A 23,442-nucleotide genomic window follows, 5' to 3' on the forward strand; every position below is an offset into this window, starting at 1 on the left:
ACTGGTAACAACAAAAGACCCTCCCGGAGTACTTGCTAGCGGATGGGGCCTGGTCAGTCCTTGAGCAGATGGGATCTCCCCTGGCCAGGCGTAGTTGTAGGCCTCCCAAACTGACTGTACTCTTCTGGCTACCTTGCTAGGAGCTGATGTAAGTAGCCCACGTCCCTGAGTGTACCGTGTGGTGCTCACCCGTATGGCCGGTGACTCGGGGCCTTCTAATGGCTTCCGCTCCACGATGGCGGTGCTGGTCCCACGCGTGTGACCGTGCCTTCGGGCTTCTGGGCCAGAGGACCTGAAATCCCCTGCCTGACGGATTCTGCTGCTGGGCAGGAATTAGTCCCCACAGCCTCGGACTCCGGGTCCGGTAAAAAGTCTTCTTAGTCAGGGCGAACTCTGCAGCTGCCAGCCCCTGACTCCTTGTAACTGCTGTTTCTTCCTATGCTGTCTCTACTTCTTCTCTTCTTCTACTCACTCACCCTGCCTCAGCCCCAGGTTTATATAGGGGAAGTTCTTCCCCTCCCAAGACTGGGCAGGAGGTGTGGCATGCACAGGATCCCTGACTAAAGGACCTCCCACCTGCTCTCAGACATAACATTACGTTACTGTGGCAACCAGACCCCTGGGGTGTCACATTCCCCCCTAGTAAAATTTAGTACTCCGGGACTAAACACATTTAGAAAACATAACAAGGCAAAACATTAATAATACAATAAGAAAACACATAAAGATGGTTACGGCGTGTCCGCAACCGGGTGCAGTCTCTGAAGAAAGCAAGGTGTCCATTTCACCAACACAGGGAGACGTAACCAGGTAGGGGTCTGTTCTACCCCGAGTCCTTGACAGTCTTTAGTCCATCCTGGGTTACGCTCCAACTATATACAAGGATTCCCGGTAAATCCACCAAGGATTCCTAAAAACAACTAGAAATACAAAATTACACACAAGCAACTATAGACAGGTAAACATTATAAAATAGCTTAAACATTTAGATCCTCCAACGTGCGGGTAACTGGCCTCTAGTGGCCCTAGTGGACCTACGGAGCTGACTGTCTGGCCCTGAACTACAGGGTGTAGGAGCTGTCAAGGGTAAACTGGGCAGCTGTCTACCGGCTCTTTGTCTCACTAGGGGTACGGCAGGCTCACTATAAGCAGAGGGTTGATTCTCCTGTTCTACTTGTGTGGAGTCTTCTGCCTCCTGGACCGGCTGTTCTTCCAGCTCTACCCGTTGCTCCGTAGGTTCTTGGGATGATGGTTGGAGGAAGGTGAGTACGGGTACCACAACTGCACCATTGACTTGAGTCCAAGACCGAGGGAAGTCCCCGAGCACGGTACTAACCATATCTTCCCTTTCTCCCACGGGTCGATGGTCTTCTTGTTCCTCTTCAGGGTTCCTCAGTTGTTCGGGACACTTCTTCAGGTGGTCCCGGGATACAATGGCTGTGGTTTCCCCTCCGTCTTTACTGATGGTACAGACCTTCGGGTTCTCGTGGCTTGAGGGCAGTACGGTGTACGGGTCCTTCTCCCACTGGTCATCCAACTTGTGGAGCCGTCTTTTCCTCTTCAAGACCTGCTCTCCGGGTACCAGGGGAACAGCGGGAGCATACTGGTTGTAAGTCTTCTCTTGTCTTTCCCTAGCCTGACAGAGACTTCGCTCCACGCTCTCCTGTACTCTCCGGTACTGCTGCTGCCTCTCTGTGTCCCAGTCTGTTTCTGGTGAAGTGTCCTCAGGTGTCAGGACTCCCATTTCCAGGTCAACAGGTAACTTACCAGGTCTTGCCCTCATTAGGTAAGCCGGGGTACAGTTGGTGGAACCTACCGGGATGTGGTTGTATAGGTCCACCAAATCGGGCAACTTTTCAGGCCACAGACTGCGTTCTTCCAGGGGCAACGTTTTTAGAAGATCCATTACCACCTGGTTCATTTTTTCACAAAGTCCATTAGTCTGCGGATGGTAGGGTGTCGTCCTTATCTTCCGGCAGCCATACAGATTGCAGAATTCCTGAAAGACCTCCGCTTCAAAGGCAGGTCCCTGGTCCGTCAGCACTTGGTCCGGGTACCCGTGTGGACGGCAGAAGTGCTGCTGGAAGGCTCTAGCTGCTGTTTGAGCCGTTAAGTCCTTGACGGGGACGACAACCAAGAACCGGGAGTAATGATCCACGATGGTTAACGCGTAGACGTAGCCACTTCTGCTTGGGGTCAGTTTTACATGATCCAAGGCTACCAGTTCCAACGGTTGCCGGGTGACGATGGACTGCAGGGGAGTCTTCTGGCTGGCTCGGTCCTTCCTTCTCAGGTTGCACGGGCCACAATCTCTGCACCACTTCTCGATGGTTCCCCTCATGCCTACCCAGTGGAACCGCTCGCGCAGCAGGAACTCCAGCTTTTTCCACCCGAAGTGTCCAGCTCCGTCGTGGTATGCCTCCATCACCATGGCTGCGTCTCTTCGGGGCACCACTACTTGCCAGAGTAGTTCATGCGTCCGGGAGTTAACCATTCTGCGGCACAACTTCCCTTTGTAAAGGAACAGTCGACTCTTCTCTGCCCACAGTTGTTTGGCTTCCTCCGGAGCGTCTGGTTCAAGGCGAGCCTCCGGCCGAGTCAGCATCTCCTTCACCAGCCGGACGGCAGGGTCGCTGTCTTGCGTTTCCGCCCAGTTGTAGTGGGGTAAGGGGTTCAACGTAGCAGCCTGCTTACTCCTTACCCGGTGGGAATACTGAATAGTCCCATGACGGTGGAACGCAGGGAGTTCAACTTCTTCCAGTCCCTCCGGATCTTCTCCTCCGTCCGGCAGGTTGGGCATCCTGGACAGGGCGTCCGCGTTGGTATTGGAGCGTCCTGCCCGGTATTTAATTGTGAACTCGTAGTTGGACAGACGGGCCATCCACCTCTGCTCCAGGGCACCGAGTCTTGCCGTGTCCAGGTGTGTCAGCGGGTTGTTATCCGTGTACACGGTGAACCGGGAAGAAGCGAGGTAATGCTTAAAGCGCTCAGTGATTGCCCATACTACGGCCAGGAACTCTAACTTAAATGAGCTGTAATTCTCGGGGTTCCTTTCGGTGGGTCGCAGTTTTCGGCTGGCGTAGGCGATCACTCGTTCCTTCCCCTGCTGGATCTGGGACAGTACGGCTCCTAGCCCGATGTTACTGGCGTCGGTGTAGAGGATAAAGGGCTGGCTATAATCCGGGTACGCCAGGATTTCGTCCCCCGTGAGGGCCATCTTCAGCTGGCGGAAGGACTCTTCTTCCAGCTCTTCCCATTTGAAGGGCGGCTTCTGGTTCTTGGCCTTCCGGGACTGGCCTATCAGGAGGTCCTGCATAGGTGCTGCCTTTTTGGTGAAACCGGGAATAAACCTTCGGTAGTAGCCTACCAACCCGAGGAACTGCCGCACTTCCTTTACGCTGGAGGGGCTTGGCCATCCCTTAATTGCGGTGATCTTATCGGGGTCGGGAGCCACTCCGTCAGCGCTCACCACGTGTCCCAGGTATTGCACCTTTGGTTTCAGGAGGTGACACTTGGAGGGTTTCACCTTTAGGCCGTAACTCGCCAGAGCTTCGAACACCTCCGCCAGGTGTTTCAGGTGGTCCTCATAAGTTTTGGAGTATACGATGACATCGTCCAGGTACAACAGGACCGTCTCGAAGTTTCTGTGGCCCAGACAGCACTCCATTAATCGTTGGAAGGTTCCTGGGGCGTTGCAGAGTCCGAACGGCATGCAGGTGAACTCGCTAAGTCCCATCGGGGTGGTGAATGCGGTCTTCTCCCGGTCCGCCTCTGCTACAGGAACCTGCCAGTACCCGCTAGTGAGATCCAAGGTAGAGAAGAAGTTAGCAGATCTTAAAGCAGCCAATGACTCCTCTATCCTTGGTAAGGGGTACGCATCCTTGTGTGTGATACGGTTGATTTTCCGGTAATCTACACACATCCTCATGGTGTTGTCTTTCTTTTTGACTAAAACTAGTGGGGCTGCCCAGGGGCTACAGCTATCCCGGATTACCCCAGCCTCCTTCATGTCTCTAAGCATCCCCTTGGCGTGTTGGTAATGTGCAGGGGGTACGGGTCGATACCTCTCTTTTATGGGAGGATGATCTCCCGTGGGGATGCGGTGTTCTACCCCCTTGACTCGCCCGAAGTCTAACGGGTGTTTACTAAACACTCTCTCATACTCTTGAACCACCCGATAGACTCCTTGTTTCTGATGTGAGGGAGTGGAGTCAGTACCCAGATGTAGTTGCTGACACCAGTCCTCCATGTCTTTCTTAGAGCCGTTACCTTCCTCCGGGTGAGATGGAGGCAAGGGTTCCACAGATTGTATAGAATTTTGATTAGTGATATATAATTTGGCTAGCGTGGCATACCGGGGCAGGTACACTTCCCTCTCCCCGATATTTATTATGCGAACGGGCACCCTCCCATGGCGTACATTGACGACCCCCCGTGCTGTCAAAATGGTGGGCCTACTGTCTGAGTAAACTGGTTCTACCATTGCCTGGTAATCTCTACCTCTCAGACCAATAGCTGCCCGGCACCAAATCATCATTTCACTTTTTGGGGGCATGGCAATAGGAAAAGGGTCACACATTCTTACGCTACCAATCTCACCGCCGGAGAGTTCCACTTGTTGCCGTTGCATCAGTGCCCGGATCTCTTTCTGGAGCACCCGCTGCTCGCCGGAGCTGGCATTCTTGGCAACCTGCTGTAAAAGGAAAATCACCTCTGCAAGACAATTTTCAATTACATTAGTTCCTAGAGTTATTTTTGGGTGACTCTCATGTTTATCAATATCTACAATGATCAGTCCCTGTGCGGCCAGTTCGACTCTACCAATTTTGAGGGTCACCTCTTTAAATCCGATCTGTGGCACGGGCTGGCCATTGCTGGCGATGATACTCAAGTCGTCGTCAGGGTAGCGGGTAATATCCGAGTCATTCCAGTACTGCTTGAAGAGCACGTACGGGATGGTGGTGACCTGTGACCCGGTATCCAGTAGGGCACTCATGGGAATGCCATCCAGTACCACAGGCAAGACTGGACGTCCTCCCACATATCTGTCGCGCCAGTTCGATGGGCCTGGTGATCTTTTTCCTGGGGGTTGGCCCTCTACCCCAGGTTGTGCCCGTTTAAAGAACAGTACCTTGCCATATGTCCGGGTTGATTGCAGCGGCGGCAGATGGGTCGTCCGTCCTCACTGTATCGGTCACTGGGTCTTCCTCTGGCCGGTGGGGTCCTCCTTGGTCGACGCCACGGGATGTCCTCCGGTCCGGATGCCAGCTGGATCTTCCCTGGGGTGGAAACCTGTAAAGACTGCACAGTTCGGGTTAGCGCAGCAACGCTCTTAGCTAGCTCTTGGACCTGATGGTGTAGGTCTGGAGCCGGGTCATTGTCCAAAGCCTGCGCATCAGCTCCCACAGGCCCTGCTGACAAGGGCGCCGCCTCCTGGTAGTAAGTGGTAGTGGGGCGTCTGTGGGTCACAACGCCACCTGGTGCCGGTTCTCGGAGCACCCGGATGGCTCTGTCCTTGAACTGTGCAAAGTCCAGATGGGGATCCTGTAAGGCCATTGCCCGCAACTGGGTTCGGTGGGCATTGCAATATAAACCCTCTATAAATTGTTCAGTCAACAGCCTGTCCTCGTTTCCCACCCCATCAGGGTCGGTCTGCTTTATGGCCCTCAGGGCCTCTTGTAGGTTTAGTGCATAGTCCCTTATACTCTCATGCGCTCGCTGCTTGCACCCGTAGAATCTAAGCTTAATCTCGGCTGAGGTGCGGGTATCAAAGGTGTCCTTCAGCCGGGTTAGTATCCCTGCGACAGTCTTCCTCCCAGGTGGCCAGGATTTTACTTCCCTTTTGGCTGCCCCGGTTAGTTGGGCCACCAGGATGCTCACTTTTTGCTCTTCTGTGAGGGGGTACACCTGGAAGAGGCTATCCAGCTTTTCTCTAAAGTCATGCAGGGTATGTGACTCCCCTGAGTACTGGGGTAGCCAAGCTGCTCCCGGGATATAGGGCATGGTGAAGGGCATAACTGCAGCAGCGGTAGCGCTGGCGGGGGTTGAGGCAGCGAAGCTCTCCTCCGTATCTGACATCTTCCTCCCCCCTAGTGGACCGTGGCCTACCTTGCGATGATCCTCTTCCGTAGGCCGCGGCTCCGCAGTGGATCGTCAGGGTTGAGGACCTTCCGTCGCGCTCCTGTGACGTCGGCGTCTGCTGGGCTCCTTCCAGGACCTTACGCAACGTCCGGACGTGAGGCGGGGCTTCAGTTCTCGCGCGCTTTCGGAGTCCACGCCCCTCTTCTTCCCGCGCGGCGTCCTCAAGATGGCGTCCAATGGCGGGAAAACTCCACGGATGGCGGGAAGAAGGTCGAAGATGGCGCCGGATGGCGGGAAAACTTCGCGGATGGCGGGAAGAAGGTAGAAGATGGCGCCGGATGGCGGGAAACCTTCACCACTGGTAAGTTTGAACAGTCTTTGCTTTTCAGGCACGCAGTACCCGGTGGTTGCGGGCACGAAATCCTGCCGACTACGCCAAAGTTGACGCGCCCCTGGGCCTGTGTCGCGCTGCGCTGCGCATGCGGGAGCTTACCCGGAGCCGGATCTGTGGAGGGTTGTAGTCTCGTGGCGGTGACCCGGTCCGTGCCCAGGGAGTCAAACTAGACGGCAGTCCATTAGTAGTAAATGGTTGATGACTACGCCACCCGTTGAGTGCAGCCAGGGGGCTGCTGCTGCAGGGCAGACCGCTGAGGCCGATGGTGGGATTGTGCAGCGTGATAGTATAACCCCCAACGGGAGGGGTATGGCCTCAGGGCAGCCGACGTGGATGATGGGGGTAGCAGGAACCACTCAGAGACGGTACGGTGTAGTTCAGGGTCTTTACTGGTAACAACAAAAGACCCTCCCGGAGTACTTGCTAGCGGATGGGGCCTGGTCAGTCCTTGAGCAGATGGGATCTCCCCTGGCCAGGCGTAGTTGTAGGCCTCCCAAACTGACTGTACTCTTCTGGCTACCTTGCTAGGAGCTGATGTAAGTAGCCCACGTCCCTGAGTGTACCGTGTGGTGCTCACCCGTATGGCCGGTGACTCGGGGCCTTCTAATGGCTTCCGCTCCACGATGGCGGTGCTGGTCCCACGCGTGTGACCGTGCCTTCGGGCTTCTGGGCCAGAGGACCTGAAATCCCCTGCCTGACGGATTCTGCTGCTGGGCAGGAATTAGTCCCCACAGCCTCGGACTCCGGGTCCGGTAAAAAGTCTTCTTAGTCAGGGCGAACTCTGCAGCTGCCAGCCCCTGACTCCTTGTAACTGCTGTTTCTTCCTATGCTGTCTCTACTTCTTCTCTTCTTCTACTCACTCACCCTGCCTCAGCCCCAGGTTTATATAGGGGAAGTTCTTCCCCTCCCAAGACTGGGCAGGAGGTGTGGCATGCACAGGATCCCTGACTAAAGGACCTCCCACCTGCTCTCAGACATAACATTACGTTACTGTGGCAACCAGACCCCTGGGGTGTCACATGGAGGACCATGGGGGAGTGTCTTATACTGTGTGGAGGACCATGGGGGAGTGCATTGTACTGTGTGGAGGACCATGGGGGAGTGCATTGTACTGTGTGGAGGACCATGGGGGAGTGCATTGTACTGTGTGGAGGACCATGGGGGAGTGCATTGTACTGTGTGGAGGACCATGGGGGAGTGCATTGTACTGTGTGGAGGTCCATGGGGGAATGCATTATACTGTGTGGAGGACCACGTGGGAGTGCATTATACTGCGTGGAGGACCACGAGGGAGTGCATTATACTGCGTGGAGGACCACGAGGGAGTGCATTATACTGCGTGGAGGACCACGAGGGAGTGCATTATACTGCGTGGAGGACCATGGGGAGTGTATTATACTGCGTGGAGGACCATGGGGGAGTGCATTATACTGTGTGGAGAACCATGGGAAGTGTATTATACTGCGTGGAGGACCATGGGGGAGTGTATTGTACTGTGTGGAGGACCATGGGGGAGTGCATTGTACTGTGTGGAGGACCATGGGGGAGTGCATTGTACTGTGTGGAGGACCATGGCGAAAGTCTTATACTGTGTGGAGGACAATGGGGGAGTGCATTATACTGTGTGGAGGACCACGGGGAGTGCATTGTACTGTGTGGAGGACCACATGGGAGTGCATTATACTGCGTGGAGGACCACGAGGGAGTGCATTATACTGCGTGGAGGACCACGAGGGAGTGCATTATACTGCGTGGAGGACCACGAGGGAGTGCATTATACTGCGTGGAGGACCACGAGGGAGTGCATTATACTGCGTGGAAGACCATGGGGAGTGTATTATACTGCGTGGAGGACCATGGCGAGTGCCTTATACTGTGTGGAGGACCATGGCGAGAGTCTTATACTGTGTGGAGGACCATGGCGAGTGCATTATACTCTATGGAGTGTGGAGAGGTGTGGGGCAGTTGGGGATCATACTGTGTTGGTGTCATCATACTTTACCCTGGGAGTTGGGGTGAGGTACAGTAGGGTTATTATACTGCGCATGTGGAGGAATTCACCATGGGGGTATCATACCGTGTTTGGGGGGCACTTTTGTTGGCACCACACTTTATGGGCAATGAAAAAGGGATCTAGGACTTCAGCAGGAGGAAAATTACTATGTAAAGGCTGGAAGGTTGTGAGATCTGATCTTCTGTGACCCCGACAATTATTTACATTTTTACATATTTTTGTTGGGGGGGGGGCCCAATTAGAACTTCTGCTATGGGGCCCCATGATTCCTATGTACGCCCCTGATTGTACCAAATCCTCAGCTGTGCTGGTACTAAGGATATGGACACTCAGATATTTTGGGCTAAATATATACATAATAATTTTTTTCAATAACGTTTCATAAACAATTTGACTTTTTTATTTCCTTTGCATTGCTAGTTGCAGAATGAGCTCACTGAGAATTTATCAGTGAGCTCATTCTGACCTTCTCTGTGCTGATTATGTTCACAGACCAGCATGAAAGTTGGGCTGATCTCTGATGCAGTCATAAATCATCGCAGAAATAAAAGAGCTGGAAACTCCACATCATAAGGAGCTCACTGACTGAATCTCAAGTTAACTCATTCTGCAGCCATCAATGTGCTGCTGGGAAACAAAAAGCTGCTTAAGGCCGAACAGAGCAAATGTTACATGAAGAGAAATAGTAAAAAGTCTTTTTAGAGCAATATACATGTATTTAAAGGGATTGTCCGGTGTGAAGCTGAAGGCTGCAGTCATCTGTGTGACTCTCTGTGACTGCAGACTTGTAATCCTCACATCATGTAGACTGCGCGCTGCCAGCATTATTCTCAGCCCAGAGATGGCAGAAGCCCCTGTATCATGTGTACAGGAATTGTGCCCCCTCTCCCCGAGGAGCAGCAGCGCCTCGTCCTCCAGATACATGAGGGTCCCATCAGGGAGATCCGCATGTACCGGCCATGATGTCATCTCCATGGATACGGCATCAATGTGCAGAGCAGAAGACCCCTGTAAGGGAGAGCTCAGACGTGGGGGGATTGATGTGGATGTGAGGAGCAGATCCCCCCCATATTCACAGATTATCGCACAATACATGTAGCCTTGCACAGGAAAAACTGTGAGGAAAGAAGAAATCAGATTTCTTACAATATAGAATAATGTCCTCCTGCCCTCGCTCATGTCCAGTATTATTTATCCCCTGACCTTTAGGGTGGGGAACCCCTCCTGAGCCCCCTCCATTATATAGGAGCCATATATCTGCTCCATTACTGGCAGAAGGTAAGGAGCCAATCACACTGCACGGCTTCTACTTCCTGCTCTAAGCCCCGCCCACCTGCCTTCCCTTGAGATCTCCATGACAACCCTTGTGTGACTACAGTGACAGGCCATGCCCCCGAGGATTCTGATCAGTGCGGATGTCTCCATATTGCTGAGGACTGTGAGCGGCTGATGGGCGGAGCCAGCAGCGATGAGAGGGGCGGAGCCAGCAGCGATATGAGGGGCGGAGCCAGTAGCGATATGAGGGGCGGAGCCAGCAGCGACATGAGGGGCGGAGCCAGCAGCGATATGAGGGGCGGAGCCAGCAGCGATATGAGGGGCGGAGCCAGCAGCGATGTGAGGGGCGGAGCCAGCAGCGATATGAGGGGCGGAGCCAGCAGCGATGTGAGGGGCGGAGCCAGCAGCGATATGATGGGCGCTCACAGCACTGACAGGAGCAGGTGTGTGTGCAGCCAGTTCCTCTGCTGTGGGTGTTGTGGTGTGTGAGCTTCGCCGTGTATATAATATATACACATATACATATATATATACACAGTTGAAATCAGAAGTTTCCATACACTGTATAAATAGACACATCTGCATGTTTTTCTCAATATCTGACATGAAATCAGAATAAACCTTTCCCATTTTAGGTCAATTAGGATTACCATCATTTTTAATATTTGCCAAATGCCAGAATAATGAGCACCTCTTGTAAGGGGCATTAAAAGCGTCTTGTTATACCACTCTGACCTCCACGTCTCTTCTGAGGGGCATTAAAAGAGTCTTGTTATACCACTCTGACCTCCACGTCTCTTGTAAGGGGCATTAAAACCGTCTTGTTATACCACTCTGACCTCCACGTCTCTTCTGAGGGGCATTAAAACCATCTTGTTATACCACTCTGACCTCCACGTCTCTTGTAAGGGGCATTAAAACCGTCTTGTTATACCACTCTGACCTCCACGTCTCTTCTGAGGGGCATGAAAAGCGTCTTGTTATACCACTCTGACCTCCACGCGTCTTGTAAGGGGCATTAAAAGCGTCTTGTTAAGCTACTCGGACCTCCACGACTCTTCAAACGGGCATTGCATTTCCTCATAATTTTTGGAAGCTTTTGCTTGGAAGGCATAAGCAAATACTATGGGAGACCCACTCCCCAATAATGGGAATAATGTTTTTAAGATGCTGTACTGTATGGCTCTTGTAAGGGGCATTAAAACCGTCTTGTTAAGCTACTGTGACCTCCACGTCTCTTCAAAGGGGCATTAAAAGTGTCTTCTTAAGCCACTCTGAACTCCACAGCTCTTCCAAGGGGCATTGAAATGTTGTTTTTAATTACCTTACCTCTAATCTCCACGACTCTTCCAACAGGCATTGCATTTCCTCCTAATTTTAGTCAGCTTTTGCTTTTCAATGCAAAGGTGAAAACTAAGGGAGATCCACTCCCCAATAATGGGTAGAAGGTTTTTAGTACGCTGTAATCCACGTCTGTTTCAAGGGGCATTGCAGTTCCTCATAATTTTTGGAAAGCCTTCCATTCACTGCTTAGGCCAACAGTGCACAGGAGACCCAGTTGCTATAAATGGAAAAACGGTTTAGTTAAGGCCCTCTGACCTCCATGTCATTTCCAAGGGGCATTGCAGTTCCTCATAATTTTTGGAAAGCCTTCCATTCACTGCTTAGACCAACAGTGCACAGGAGACCCAGTTGCTATAAATGGAAAAAAAGGTTTAGTTAAGGCCCTCTGACCTCCATGTCATTTCCAAGGGGCATTGGAGTGCCTCAAAAGTTTTGGTAGGCATTGCACTCACTGTATGCCCTATAACTGTGTAGCCGAACCGCTCCTTTTGTTACAGAAACATATCCTACAAGACATATGTGGTTGACTGGCCTGATATTGATGTGAATGGTCCCTGTTCCTCCTGCTCTTTCTCCTTTGCCACTACCTCCTCCATCATTTATCACTTGAAGCTTTGTTTTAACGAGAGTCATAGAACTTGGATAGTAGCAGGAAAACATCCAGCAATCCTCGGAGGAGGTAGGATATGCGCCAAAACGCTGACCACCTCAGGCCTAGCCGCTACTACATACATGCGCTTGCATTCCTTGAAAACAAAGCAGATGCTAACTTCTATCATCCTCATCATGCTCCTCACCTTGGCACTCAACTCCCCTGATAGAGAAGCCGGGGCCCACCGGAGAAGTCGGGTTCTCTGGTGGGCTCGTCCAATGCTGCCCTAAAGCAGGCCAATCTAAGAAAAGTGTGTGGGGATGTTCCGCGGAGAAATTGGGGTGGCTGGGGACCGTTTATGGACACCTGGCCGCGGGGCGGCTGGGGACCGAGTGTGGACTCCCGGCCGCCCCCTGGCGGCTGGGGACCGAGCGTGGACACCCGGCTGCCGGGCGGCTGGGGACTGAGTATGGAAACCTCGCTGCCGAAGCAGCCATGAGGTAGTGGCCAGCTTCGGCCTCCACATGCCTAAAAGGCCCAATTTCAAGTGCACGCAAGCTAGCAGTATGGTATTGCAGCCTGGGGGTGGGATGGTGGCAGGTTGCACACTTATGCTTGAATTCCAACAAAACAAAGCAGATGCTAACTTCTATCATCATCATGCTCCTCACCTTGGCACTCTCACCTCCCCTGATGGAGTCGGGTTCTCTAGTGGGCTCGTCCAATGCTGCCCTAAAGCAGGCCAGTCTAAGAAAAGTGTGTGGGGATGTTCCGCGGAGAAATCGGGGTGGCTGGGGACCGTCTATGGAAACCCCGCCGCCCCCAGGCGGCTGGGGACCAGGTGTGGACACCCAGCCGCGGGGCGGCTGGGGACCGAGCGTGGACACCCGGCCGCCGGGCGGCTGGGGACTGAGTATGGATACCTCGCTGCCGAAGCAGTAATGAGGTAGTGGCCAGCTTCGGCCTCCTCAAAACTAAAAGGCCCCATTTCAAGTGCAAGCTAGCAGTATGGTATTGCAGCCTGGGGGTGGGTGGGTGGTTGGTTGCATATTTGCGCTTGCATTGCAAGGAATGGGGGAGGTACAATTGAACACTGCCCTGGGACAAGGACTTGCACGGGGATAGTTGCAAGTCTGCATCTTCTGATGCGGCAAGGATCACTTCTGATGGGCACACTTTTAGGCAGTGACCTGGGAGTCAGAGATGCTTCCAGGGGTCTTCCTCATGCTGTTCCCATGTCTTTTCAGCACTGTATGCATGTGTCACACAGCACATGGCCAGATAAGGTTGTAAAATGTTAAAATGACATTTCCCGGTGAATGCATTTGTCACAGTTGAAAGCAATATAAAAGTGCAAAAACGCATAAAAAATGCTACTTGTGAACATAGCCCAAGGTGTGGAGGAGTATTTTTGTTTTTGGTTATTTATTTTACCTTATACACAAGTCTTTACCCTGGAAAGGATGTTCCTTAACATATTTCACAGGAAAAAAGTTTCACTTTCGTTTTTGAACGTTTTCTTATGAGCCTGTAAAAGTGGCTTAATACCTCTGACCACGTTGTTGACAACAGTGACCTGGGGGTCAGAAATGCTTCCTGGGGCGATCCCCATGCTGTCCCCATGTCATCTGAGCACTGTCACTATCATTTTGGGCACTTTTTAGGCTTTCTACAGACTGCCGGGGGTGCCGCCGCAAAAATGCTCGGGTCTCCCATAGACTAACATGGGCTCGTTGCTCGGGTCGAACACCCGAGTATCACGGCGAGCTCGGGCCGAGCTTCGAGCACCCGAGCATTTTAGTGCTCGCTCAACACTATTTATAACGGGGGCACAAGCTAGTGACTGATTTATATTCTCAGTGGAGCAGACTTCATTGCGGTGAATGATATACTCATGGGCACAGTGTGGCACATATTTGCATTTGGTGGCACAGTGGGCGGCATTATTTATTTAAGTCGCTTATATTTGTAACATTTTTGTTTTTCAGGAGTGCGGTGATCTGCTGAAAAGTGCAGAGCAGCCGAAACCTGGACAGCAAACTGCAAAGACGAATCATGGCGGGAAGTCGTCACGAAAGACTGGACTAGGTAAAGAAGAGAAGAAAGAGAGCGACTGCAGTGTATAAACTGGAGGGTTAGGTGGGGCCCATTATATTATAATAAATCTATGTGGGGCCCATTATATTATAACAAATCTATGTGGGGTCCATAATATTATAATAAATGTATGTGGGGCCCATTATATTATAATAAATCTATGTGGGGTCCATAATATTAAAGGGACGGATATGTGGGGCCCATTATATAATAATAAAATCTATGTGGTGCCCATTATATTAAAGGGAAAGCTATGTGGGGCCAATTATATTAAAGGGAAAGCTATGTGGGGCCAATTATATTAAGGGGAAAGCTATGTGGGGCCCGTTATATTAAAGAGAAAGCTATGTTGGGCCCATTATATTAAAGGGAAAGCTATGTGGGGCCCATTATATTAAAGGGAAAGCTATGTGGGGCCCATTATATTAAAGAGAAAGCTATGTGGGGCCCATTATAATAAAGAGAAAGCTATGTTGGGCCCATTATATTAAAGGGAAAGCTATGTGGGGCCCATTATATTAAAGAGAAAGTTATGTGGAGCCCATTATATTAAAGGGAAAGCTATGTGGGGCCCATTATATTAAAGGGAAAGCTATGTGGGGCCCATTATATTAAAGAGAAAGCTATGTTGGGCCCATTATATTAAATGGAAAGCTATGTGGGGCCCATTATATTAAAGAGAAAGCTATGTGGGGCCCATTATATTAAAGAGAAAGCTATGTGGGGCCCATTATATTAAAGGGAAAGCTATGTGGGGCCCATTATATTAAAGGGAAAGCTATGTGCGGCCCATTATATTAAAGAGAAAGCTATGTGGGGCCCATTATATTAAAGGGAAAGCTATGTGGGGCCCATTATATTAAAGAGAAAGCTATGTGGGGCCCATTATATTAAAGAGAAAGCTATGTGGGGCCCATTATATTAAAGGGAAAGCTATGTGGGGCCCATAATATTAAAGAGAAAGCTATGTGGGGCCCATTATATTAAAGGGAAAGCTATGTGGGGCCCATTATATTAAAGGGAAAGCTATGTGGGGCCCATTATATTAAAGAGAAAGCTATGTGGGGCCCATTATATTAAAGAGAAAGCTATGTGGGACCCATTATATTAAAGAGAAAGCTATGTGGGGCCCATTATGTTAAAGAGAAAGCTATGTGGGGCCCATTATATTAAAGAGAAAGCTATGTGGGGCCCATTATATTAAAGAGAAAGCTATGTGGGACCCATTATATTAAAGAGAAAGCTATGTGGGGCCCATTATGTTAAAGAGAAAGCTATGTGGGGCCCATTATATTAAAGGGAAAGCTATGTGGGGCCCATTATATTAAAGAGAAAGCTATGTGGGGCCCATTATATTAAAGAGAAAGCTATGTGGGGCCCATTATATTAAAGGGAAAGCTATGTGGGGCCCATTATATTAAAGAGAAAGCTATGTGGGGCCCATTATATTAAAGGGAAAGCTATGTGGGGCCCATTATATTAAAGAGAAAGCTATGTGGGGCCCATTATATTAAAGAGAAAGCTATGTGGGACCCATTATATTAAAGAGAAAGCTATGTGGGGCCCATTATGTTAAAGAGAAAGCTATGTGGGGCCCATTATATTAAAGAGAAAGCTATGTGGGGCCCATTATATTAAAGGGAAAGCTATGTGGGGCCCATTATATTAAAGGGAAAGCTATGTGGGGCCCATTATATTAAAGGGAAAGCTATGTGGGGCCCATTATATTAAAGGGAAAGTTATGTGCGGCCCATTATATTAAAGAGAAAGCTATGTGGGGCCCATTATATTAAAGAGAAAGCTATGTGGGGCCCATTATATTAAAGAGAAAGCTATGTGGGGCCCATTATATTAAAGGGAAAGCTATGTGGGGCCCATTATATTAAAGAGAAAGCTATGTGGGGCCCATTATATTAAAGGGAAAGCTATGTGGGGCCCATTATATAATAATAAAATCTATGTGGTGACCATTATATTAAAGGGAAAGCTATGTGGGGCCCATTATATTAAAGGGAAAGCTATGTGGGGCCCATTATATTAAAGAGAAAGCTATGTGGGGCCCATTATATTAAAGAGAAAGCTATGTGGGGCCCATTATATTAAAGAGAAAGCTATGTGGGGCCCATTATATTAAAGGGAAAGCTATGTGGGGCCCATTATATTAAAGAGAAAGCTATGTGGGGCCCATTATATTAAAGAGAAAGCTATGTGGGGCCCATTATATTAAAGAGAAAGCTATGTGGGGCCCATTATATTAAAGGGAAAGCAATGTGGGGCCCATTATATAATAATAACATCTATGTGGTGCCCATTATATTAAAGGGAAAGCTATGTGGGGCCCATTATATTAAAGGGAAAGCTATGTGGGGCCCATTATATTAAAGGGAAAGCTATGTGGGGCCCATTATATAATAATAAAATCTATGTGGTGCCCATTATATTAAAGGGAAAGCTATGTGGGGCCCATTATATTAAAGGGAAAGCTATGTGGGGCCCATTATATTAAAGAGAAAGCTATGTGGGGCCCATTATATTAAAGAGAAAGCTATGTGGGGCCCATTATATTAAAGGGAAAGCTATGTGGGGCCCATTATTTTAAAGAGAAAGCTATGTGGGGCCCATTATATTAAAGGGAAAGCTATGTGGGGCCCATTATATAATAATAAAATCTATGTGGTGCCCATTATATTAAAGGGAAAGCTATGTGGGGCCCATTATATTAAAGAGAAAGCTATGTGGGGCCCATTATATTAAAGGGAAAGCTATGTGGGGCCCATTATATTAAAGGGAAAGCTATGTGGGGCCCGTTATCTTAAAGGAACATCTACGTAGGGCCCATTATATTAAATGGATGGCTATGTGGGGCCCATTATATTAAAGAGAGAGCTACGTATGGCCCATTATAATAAATGTATGACTATATGGGGCCCATTATATTAAATGGATGACTATGTGTGTTCCATTATATTTAATGGAAGGCTATGCAGGGCCCATTTAATTATGATAAATTCTATGTGGGGCACATGATATTAAATGGAAGGCTATGTGGAGCCCATTATATTAAATAGAGGGCTATGTGGGGACAAATACATTAAAAAGAAAGCTATATTGGGGCCCACTATGTTATCTGGAAGGTTTTGTGGGGCCCTCTGTATTAAATTGAGGGCTATGTGAGGCCTATTAAATTAAATGGAAAGCGTTGCGGGGCCCATAATATTATATGGAGGGCTATGTGAGGCGCATTTATCAAATAAAGGGCTATGTAGCGCCAATTATATTAAATGGAAGCCTATGTTTTGTCCATTATATTAAATAGAGATGTATCTTGGCTCCATTATAATAAATGGAAGGCAATGTGGGGACCATTATATTAAATGGAGGGTTATATGGGGCCCATTATATTAAATGGAAGCCTATATGGAGCCCAGTAAATTAAATGTAAAGCTATGTGGGGCCCAATATTTTAAATGGAAGGTTAAGTGGGGCCAATTGTATTAAATAGAGGGCTATGCGGTGCCCAATATAAAACATGGAAGGCTTTTTGGTGCCCATTATATTAAATAGAGGGATATTTTGGCCCCATTTTATTAAATGGAAGGCTATGTCAGGTCCAATATATTAAATGGAGTCCAGTGCGGCCTATTATATTAAATTGAAGGTTATGTGGGGTTCAATAAATTAAATGAAAAGCTATGTGGAGCCCAATAAATTAAATTATAGTACATGGAAGGCAATGTGCGGCTCATTATACTATATAGAGGGCTATGTGGGGGTCCATTATACTTTTGCCAATGGCAAATTGTGTGTTCCGGTGGCACTCCAAAGGTAAAGGGTGTGCTCCGGTGGCACTTCAACGTCATAGGGTGTGCTCTGGTGGCACACCAATGGCAAAAAGGCCAAAGAGTAGACCCTGGTGGCAGACTGAGCAGCCCTGGAGTGCGCCCCAGTGGTAAGCAATAAGGCCAAAGAATGCACCGTGGTGGCAGGCTAAAAAGCTCTAGAGTGCGCCCCAGTGGTAAGCAATAAGGCCAAAAAGTGCACCCCGGTGGCAGGCTTAAAAAGCCTAAAATGAGTGCCCCGGTGGTAAGCAAAATGGTCAGAGTGTACCCCGGTCGCAGTTAAAAAGCCCAAGTTGGGTGCCCTGGTGGTAAGCTAAAAGGCCAAAGAGTGCACCCTGGTGGAAGCTAAAAAGCCCAAGATGGGTGCCCCGGTGGTAAGCAAAAAAGGTCACATATTGGGCCCCTCTGGTAGGCCTACGGGAAATAGAGTTCTCCGATGGCACGCCAACAGTATAGGGTGTGCCCGATGGTACTCCAATGGTAAAGGGTGCGCTTCAGTGGCATGCCAGTGGCAAAAAGTGTACTCCGGTGGCATGCTAATGGTGAAAGGTGTGCTCTGTTGGCACCCCAACTGTAAAGAGTGTGTTCCAGTGGCACCCCAGCAGCCAATGGTGTACTTCGGTGGCAGACCATCGGGAAATGGTGTGATATGTAAGGCTCATCATAACAAAAGGGAGGGCTATGTGGGACCCATTATTTTATATGGAAAGCAAGGTGGGGCCCATTATATTAATTAGGGGCTTATGTGGGGCTCTTTATATTAAATAAAAACATATGTGGGCCCCATTAAATTAAATGGAAGGCTATGTGGACCCCATTAAATTAAATGGAAGGCTATGTGGACCCCATTAAATTAAATGGAAGGCTATGTGGGGCCCATTATATTAAATGGAAGGCTATGTGGGGCCCATTATATTAAATGGAAGCCTATATGGGGCCCAATAAATTAAATGAAAAGCTACAGTATGTACAGCAATAATAAAAATGGTAATAATTCAGGGTGGGCTATTTATATGGATACACCTAAATTAAATGGGAATGGTTGGTGATGTCAACTTCCTGTTTATGGCACATTAGTATATGGGAGGGGGAAACTTTTCCAGATGGGTGGTGACTATGGTGGCCATTTTGAAGTCGGCCATTTTGGATCTAACTTTATTTTTTTCAATGGGAAGAGGGTCATGTGACACATCAAACTCATTGAGAATTTCATAAGAAAATACAATGGTGTGCTTGGTTTTAACATAACTTTATTCTTTCATGAATTTTTTACAAGTTTATGACCACTTATAAAATGTGTTCAAAGTGCTGCCCATTGTGTTGGATTGTCAATGCAACCCTCTTCTCCCACTCTTGACACACTGATAGCAACACCGCAGAAGAAATGCTAGCACAGGCTTTCAGTATCCGTTGTTTCAGATGCTGAAAGGTTATATGGGGCCTATTAAAATAAATGGAAGACTATGCAGGACCTCTTGTAATAACTAGAAGGCAATTTGTGGCCCATTATATTAAACTAGATGGTGGCCCGATTCTAACTCATCGGGTATTCTAGAATATGTATGCGGCCGGCCGCGACATATCAGCGAACAGTGTTAGTGAGGACCGGAGAGCATGTTTAAATTTGGCGCCAAAACCGGTGATTGGTCACGGCCGGCGGCCGCGACCAATCAGCGAATCGTATTAGTGAGAACCAGGGAGCGGGTACTTCCACTGTGAGCAGCCGGGAGATGACCGGCTGCTCGCAGCAGAAGTATCTCGACTGGTGGCGCCGCTCCCCGGTTCTCCCTTCACACTTGCCGTCGGAAGATCAGCGGCCCTAACCGCTGATCTCCTGACGGTAGCCGCATGGAGGTCAGCGGCGCCGCTGGTCGGGGAACTTCTGCTGCGAGCAACCGGTCATCTCCCGGCTGCATCACCGCTGACCTCCGTGCGGCAGATGAGCCGCTAATGGCCGCCATCTTTTTCTGAAATCCCACGTCGCTGATTGACCACGGTCGGACCAATCAGCGACGCAGGACTTCCTGGACAAGACAGACAGATATGATAAGACGATTATATATATTAAATGTAAGGTTATGTGGGGCCCAATATATTCAATGAAAAACTATATGGGCCCATTATATAAAAGAAAAAGCTAAGTGTGGCCCATTTTATTAAATGGATGATGGCGTGCTCCCTTGGCAAGCCAGAGGGAAAGTGGCGTGCTACGGTGGCAAACCAGCGGGACAGTGGCGTGCTCCGGTTGCAAGCCAGCGGGACAGTGGCGTGCTCCGGTGGGAAGCCAGCGGGACAGTGGCGTGCTCCGGTGGCAAGCCAGCGGGACAGTGGCGTGCTCCGGTGGCAAGCCAGCGGGACAGTGGCGTGCTCCGGTGGCAAGCCAGCGGGACAGTGGCATGCTCCGGTGGCAAGCCAGCGGGACAGTGGCGTGCTCCGGTGGCAAGCCAGCGGGACAGTGGCGTGCTCCGGTGGCAAGCCAGCGGCACAGTGGCGTGCTCCGGTGGCAAGCCAGCGGGACAGTGGCGTGCTCCGGTGGCAAGCCAGCGGGAAAGTGGCGTGCTCCGGTGGCAAGCCAGCGGGAAAGTGGCGTGCTCCGGTGGCAAGCCAGCGGGACAGTGGCGTGCTCCGGTGGCAAGCCAGCGGGAAAGTGGCGTGCTCCGGTGGCAAGCTAGCGGGACAGTGGCGGGCTCCGGTGGCAAGCCAGCAGGAAAGTGGCGTGCTCCGGTGGCAAGCAAGCGGGACAGTGGCGTGCTCTGGTGGCAAGCCAGCGGGACAGTGGCGTGCTCCGGTGGCAAGCCAGCGGGACAGTGGCGTGCTCCGGTGGCAAGCCAGCGGGACAGTGGCGTGCTCCGGTGGCAAGACAGCGGGACAGTGGCGTGCTCCGGTGGCAAGCCAGCGGGACAGTGGCGTGCTCCGGTGGCAAGCCAGCGGGACAGTGGCGTGCTCCGGTGGCAAGCCAGCGGGAAAGTCGCGTGCTCCGGTGTCAAGCCAGCGGGAAAGTGGCGTGCTCCGGTGGCAAGCCAACGGGAAAGTGGCGTGCTCCGGTGGCAAGCCAGCGGGAAAGTGGCGTGCTCCGGTGGCAAGCCAGTGGGACTGTGGCGTGCTCCGGTGGCAAGCCAGCGGGACAGTGGCATGCTCCGGTGGCAAGCCAGCGGGAAAGTGGCGTGCTCCGGTGGCAAGCCAGCGGGAAAGTGGCGTGCTCCGGTGGCAAGCCAACGGGAAAGTGGCGTGCTCCGGTGGCAAGCCAACGGGACTGTGGCGTGCTCCGGTGGCAAGCCAACGGGACTGTGGCGTGCTCCGGTGGCAAGCCAGCGGGACTGTGGCGTGCTCCGGTGGCAAGCCAGCGGGACTGTGGCGTGCTCCGGTGGCAAGCCAGCGGGACTGTGGCGTGCTCCGGTGGCAAGCCAACGGGACTGTGGCGTGCTCCGGTGGCAAGCCAACGGGAAAGTGGCGTGCTCCGGTGGCAAGCCAATGGGAAAGTGGCGTGCTCCGGTGGCAAGCCAACGGGAAAGTGGCGTGCTCCGGTGGCAAGCCAACGGGAAAGTGGCGTGCTCCGGTGGCAAGCCAACGGGAAAGTGGCGTGCTCCGGTGGCAAGCCAACGGGAAAGTGGCGTGCTCCGGTGGCAAGCCAACGGGAAAGTGGCGTGCTCCGGTGGCAAGCCAACGGGACTGTGGCGTGCTCCGGTGGCAAGCCAACGGGACTGTGGCGTGCTCCGGTGGCAAGCCAGCGGGACTGTGGCGTGCTCCGGTGACAAGCCAGCGTGAAAGTGGCGTGCTCCGGTGGCAAGCCAACGGGAAAGTGGCGTGCTCCGGTGGCATGCCAACGGGAAAGTGGCGTGCTTCGGTGGCAAGCCAACGGGAAAGTGGGGTGCTCCGGTGGCAAGCCAACGGGAAAGTGGCGTGCTCCGGTGGCAAGCCAACGGGAAAGTGGCGTGCTCCGGTGGCAAGCCAACGGGAAAGTGGCGTGCTCCGGTGGCAAGCCAACGGGAAAGTGGCGTGCTCCGGTGGCAAGCCAACGGGACTGTGGCGTGCTCCGGTGGCAAGCCAACGGGACTGTGGCGTGCTCCGGTGGCAAGCCAGCGGGACTGTGGCGTGCTCCGGTGGCAAGCCAACGGGACTGTGGCGTGCTCCGGTGGCAAGCCAACGGGACTGTGGCGTGCTCCGGTGGCAAGCCAGCGGGACAGTGGCGTGCTCCGGTGGCAAGCCAGCGTGAAAGTGGCGTGCTCCGGTGGCAAGCCAACGGGAAAGTGGCGTGCTCCGGTGGCAAGCCAACGGGAAAGTGGCGTGCTTCGGTGGCAAGCCAACGGGAAAGTGGGGTGCTCCGGTGGCAAGCCAACGGGAAAGTGGCGTGCTCCGGTGGCAAGCCAACGGGAAAGTGGCGTGCTCCGGTGGCAAGCCAACGGGAAAGTGGCGTGCTCCGGTGGCAAGCCAACGGGAAAGTGGCGTGCTCCGGTGGCAAGCCAACGGGACTGTGGCGTGCTCCGGTGGCAAGCCAACGGGACTGTGGCGTGCTCCGGTGGCAAGCCAGCGGGACTGTGGTGTGCTCCGGTGGCAAGCCAGCGGGACTGTGGCGTGCTCCGGTGGCAAGCCAGCGGGACTGTGATGTGCTCCGGTGGCAAGCCAACGGGAAAGTGGCGTGCTCCAGTGGCAAGCCAACGGGAAAGTGGCGTGCTCCGGTGGCAAGCCAACGGGACTGTGGCGTGCTCCGGTGGCAAGCCAGCGGGACTGTGGCGTGCTCCGGTGGCAAGCCAGCGGGACTGTGGCGTGCTCCGGTGGCAAGCCAGCGGGACTGTGGCGTGCTCCGGTGGCAAGCCAACGGGAAAGTGGCGTGCTCCGGTGGCAAGCCAACGGGAAAGTGGCGTGCTCCGGTGGCAAGCCAACGGGAAAGTGGCGTGCTCCGGTGGCAAGCCAACGGGAAAGTGGCGTGCTCCGGTGTCAAGCCAACGGGACTGTGGCATGCTCCGGTGGCAAGCCAACGGGACTGTGGCGTGCTCCGGTGGCAAGCCAGAGGGAAAGTGGCGTGCTCCGGTGGCAAGCCAACGGGAAAGTGGCGTGCTCCGGTGGCAAGCCAACGGGAAAGTGGCGTGCTCCGGTGGCAAGCCAGCGGGACTGTGGCGTGCTCCGGTGGCAAGCCAGCGGGACAGTGGCGTGCTCCGGTGGCAAGCCAGCGGGAAAGTGGCGTGCTCCGGTGGCAAGCCAGCGGGAAAGTGGCGTGCTCCGGTGGCAAGCCAACGGGAAAGTGGCGTGCTCCGGTGGCAAGCCAACGGGACTGTGGCGTGCTCCGGTGGCAAGCCAACGGGACTGTGGCGTGCTCCGGTGGCAAGCCAACGGGAAAGTGGCGTGCTCCGGTGGCAAGCCAGCGGGAAAGTGGCGTGCTCCGGTGGCAAGCCAGCGGGACTGTGGCGTGCTCCGGTGGCAAGCCAGCGGGACAGTGGCGTGCTCCGGTGGCAAGCCAGCGGGAAAGTGGCGTGCTCCGGTGGCAAGCCAACGGGAAAGTGGCGTGCTCCGGTGGCAAGCCAACGGGACTGTGGCGTGCTCCGGTGGCAAGCCAACGGGACTGTGGCGTGCTCCGGTGGCAAGCCAGCGGGACTGTGGCGTGCTCCGGTGGCAAGCCAGCGGGACTGTGGCGTGCTCCGGTGGCAAGCCAGCGGGACTGTGGCGTGCTCCAGTGGCAAGCCAACGGGACTGTGGCTTGCTCCGGTGGCAAGCCAGCGGGAAAGTGGCGTGCTCCTGTGGCATTCTAACGGGAAACGGTGCGCTCCGGTGGCATGCTAACGGGAAAAGGTGTGCTCCGGTGGCATGCTAA

This window comes from Phyllobates terribilis, unplaced genomic scaffold (assembly GCF_046119375.1).
Source record: "Phyllobates terribilis strain yellow unplaced genomic scaffold, ASM4611937v1 Scaffold_185__1_contigs__length_3729836, whole genome shotgun sequence".
NCBI lineage: Eukaryota > Metazoa > Chordata > Amphibia > Anura > Dendrobatidae > Phyllobates > Phyllobates terribilis.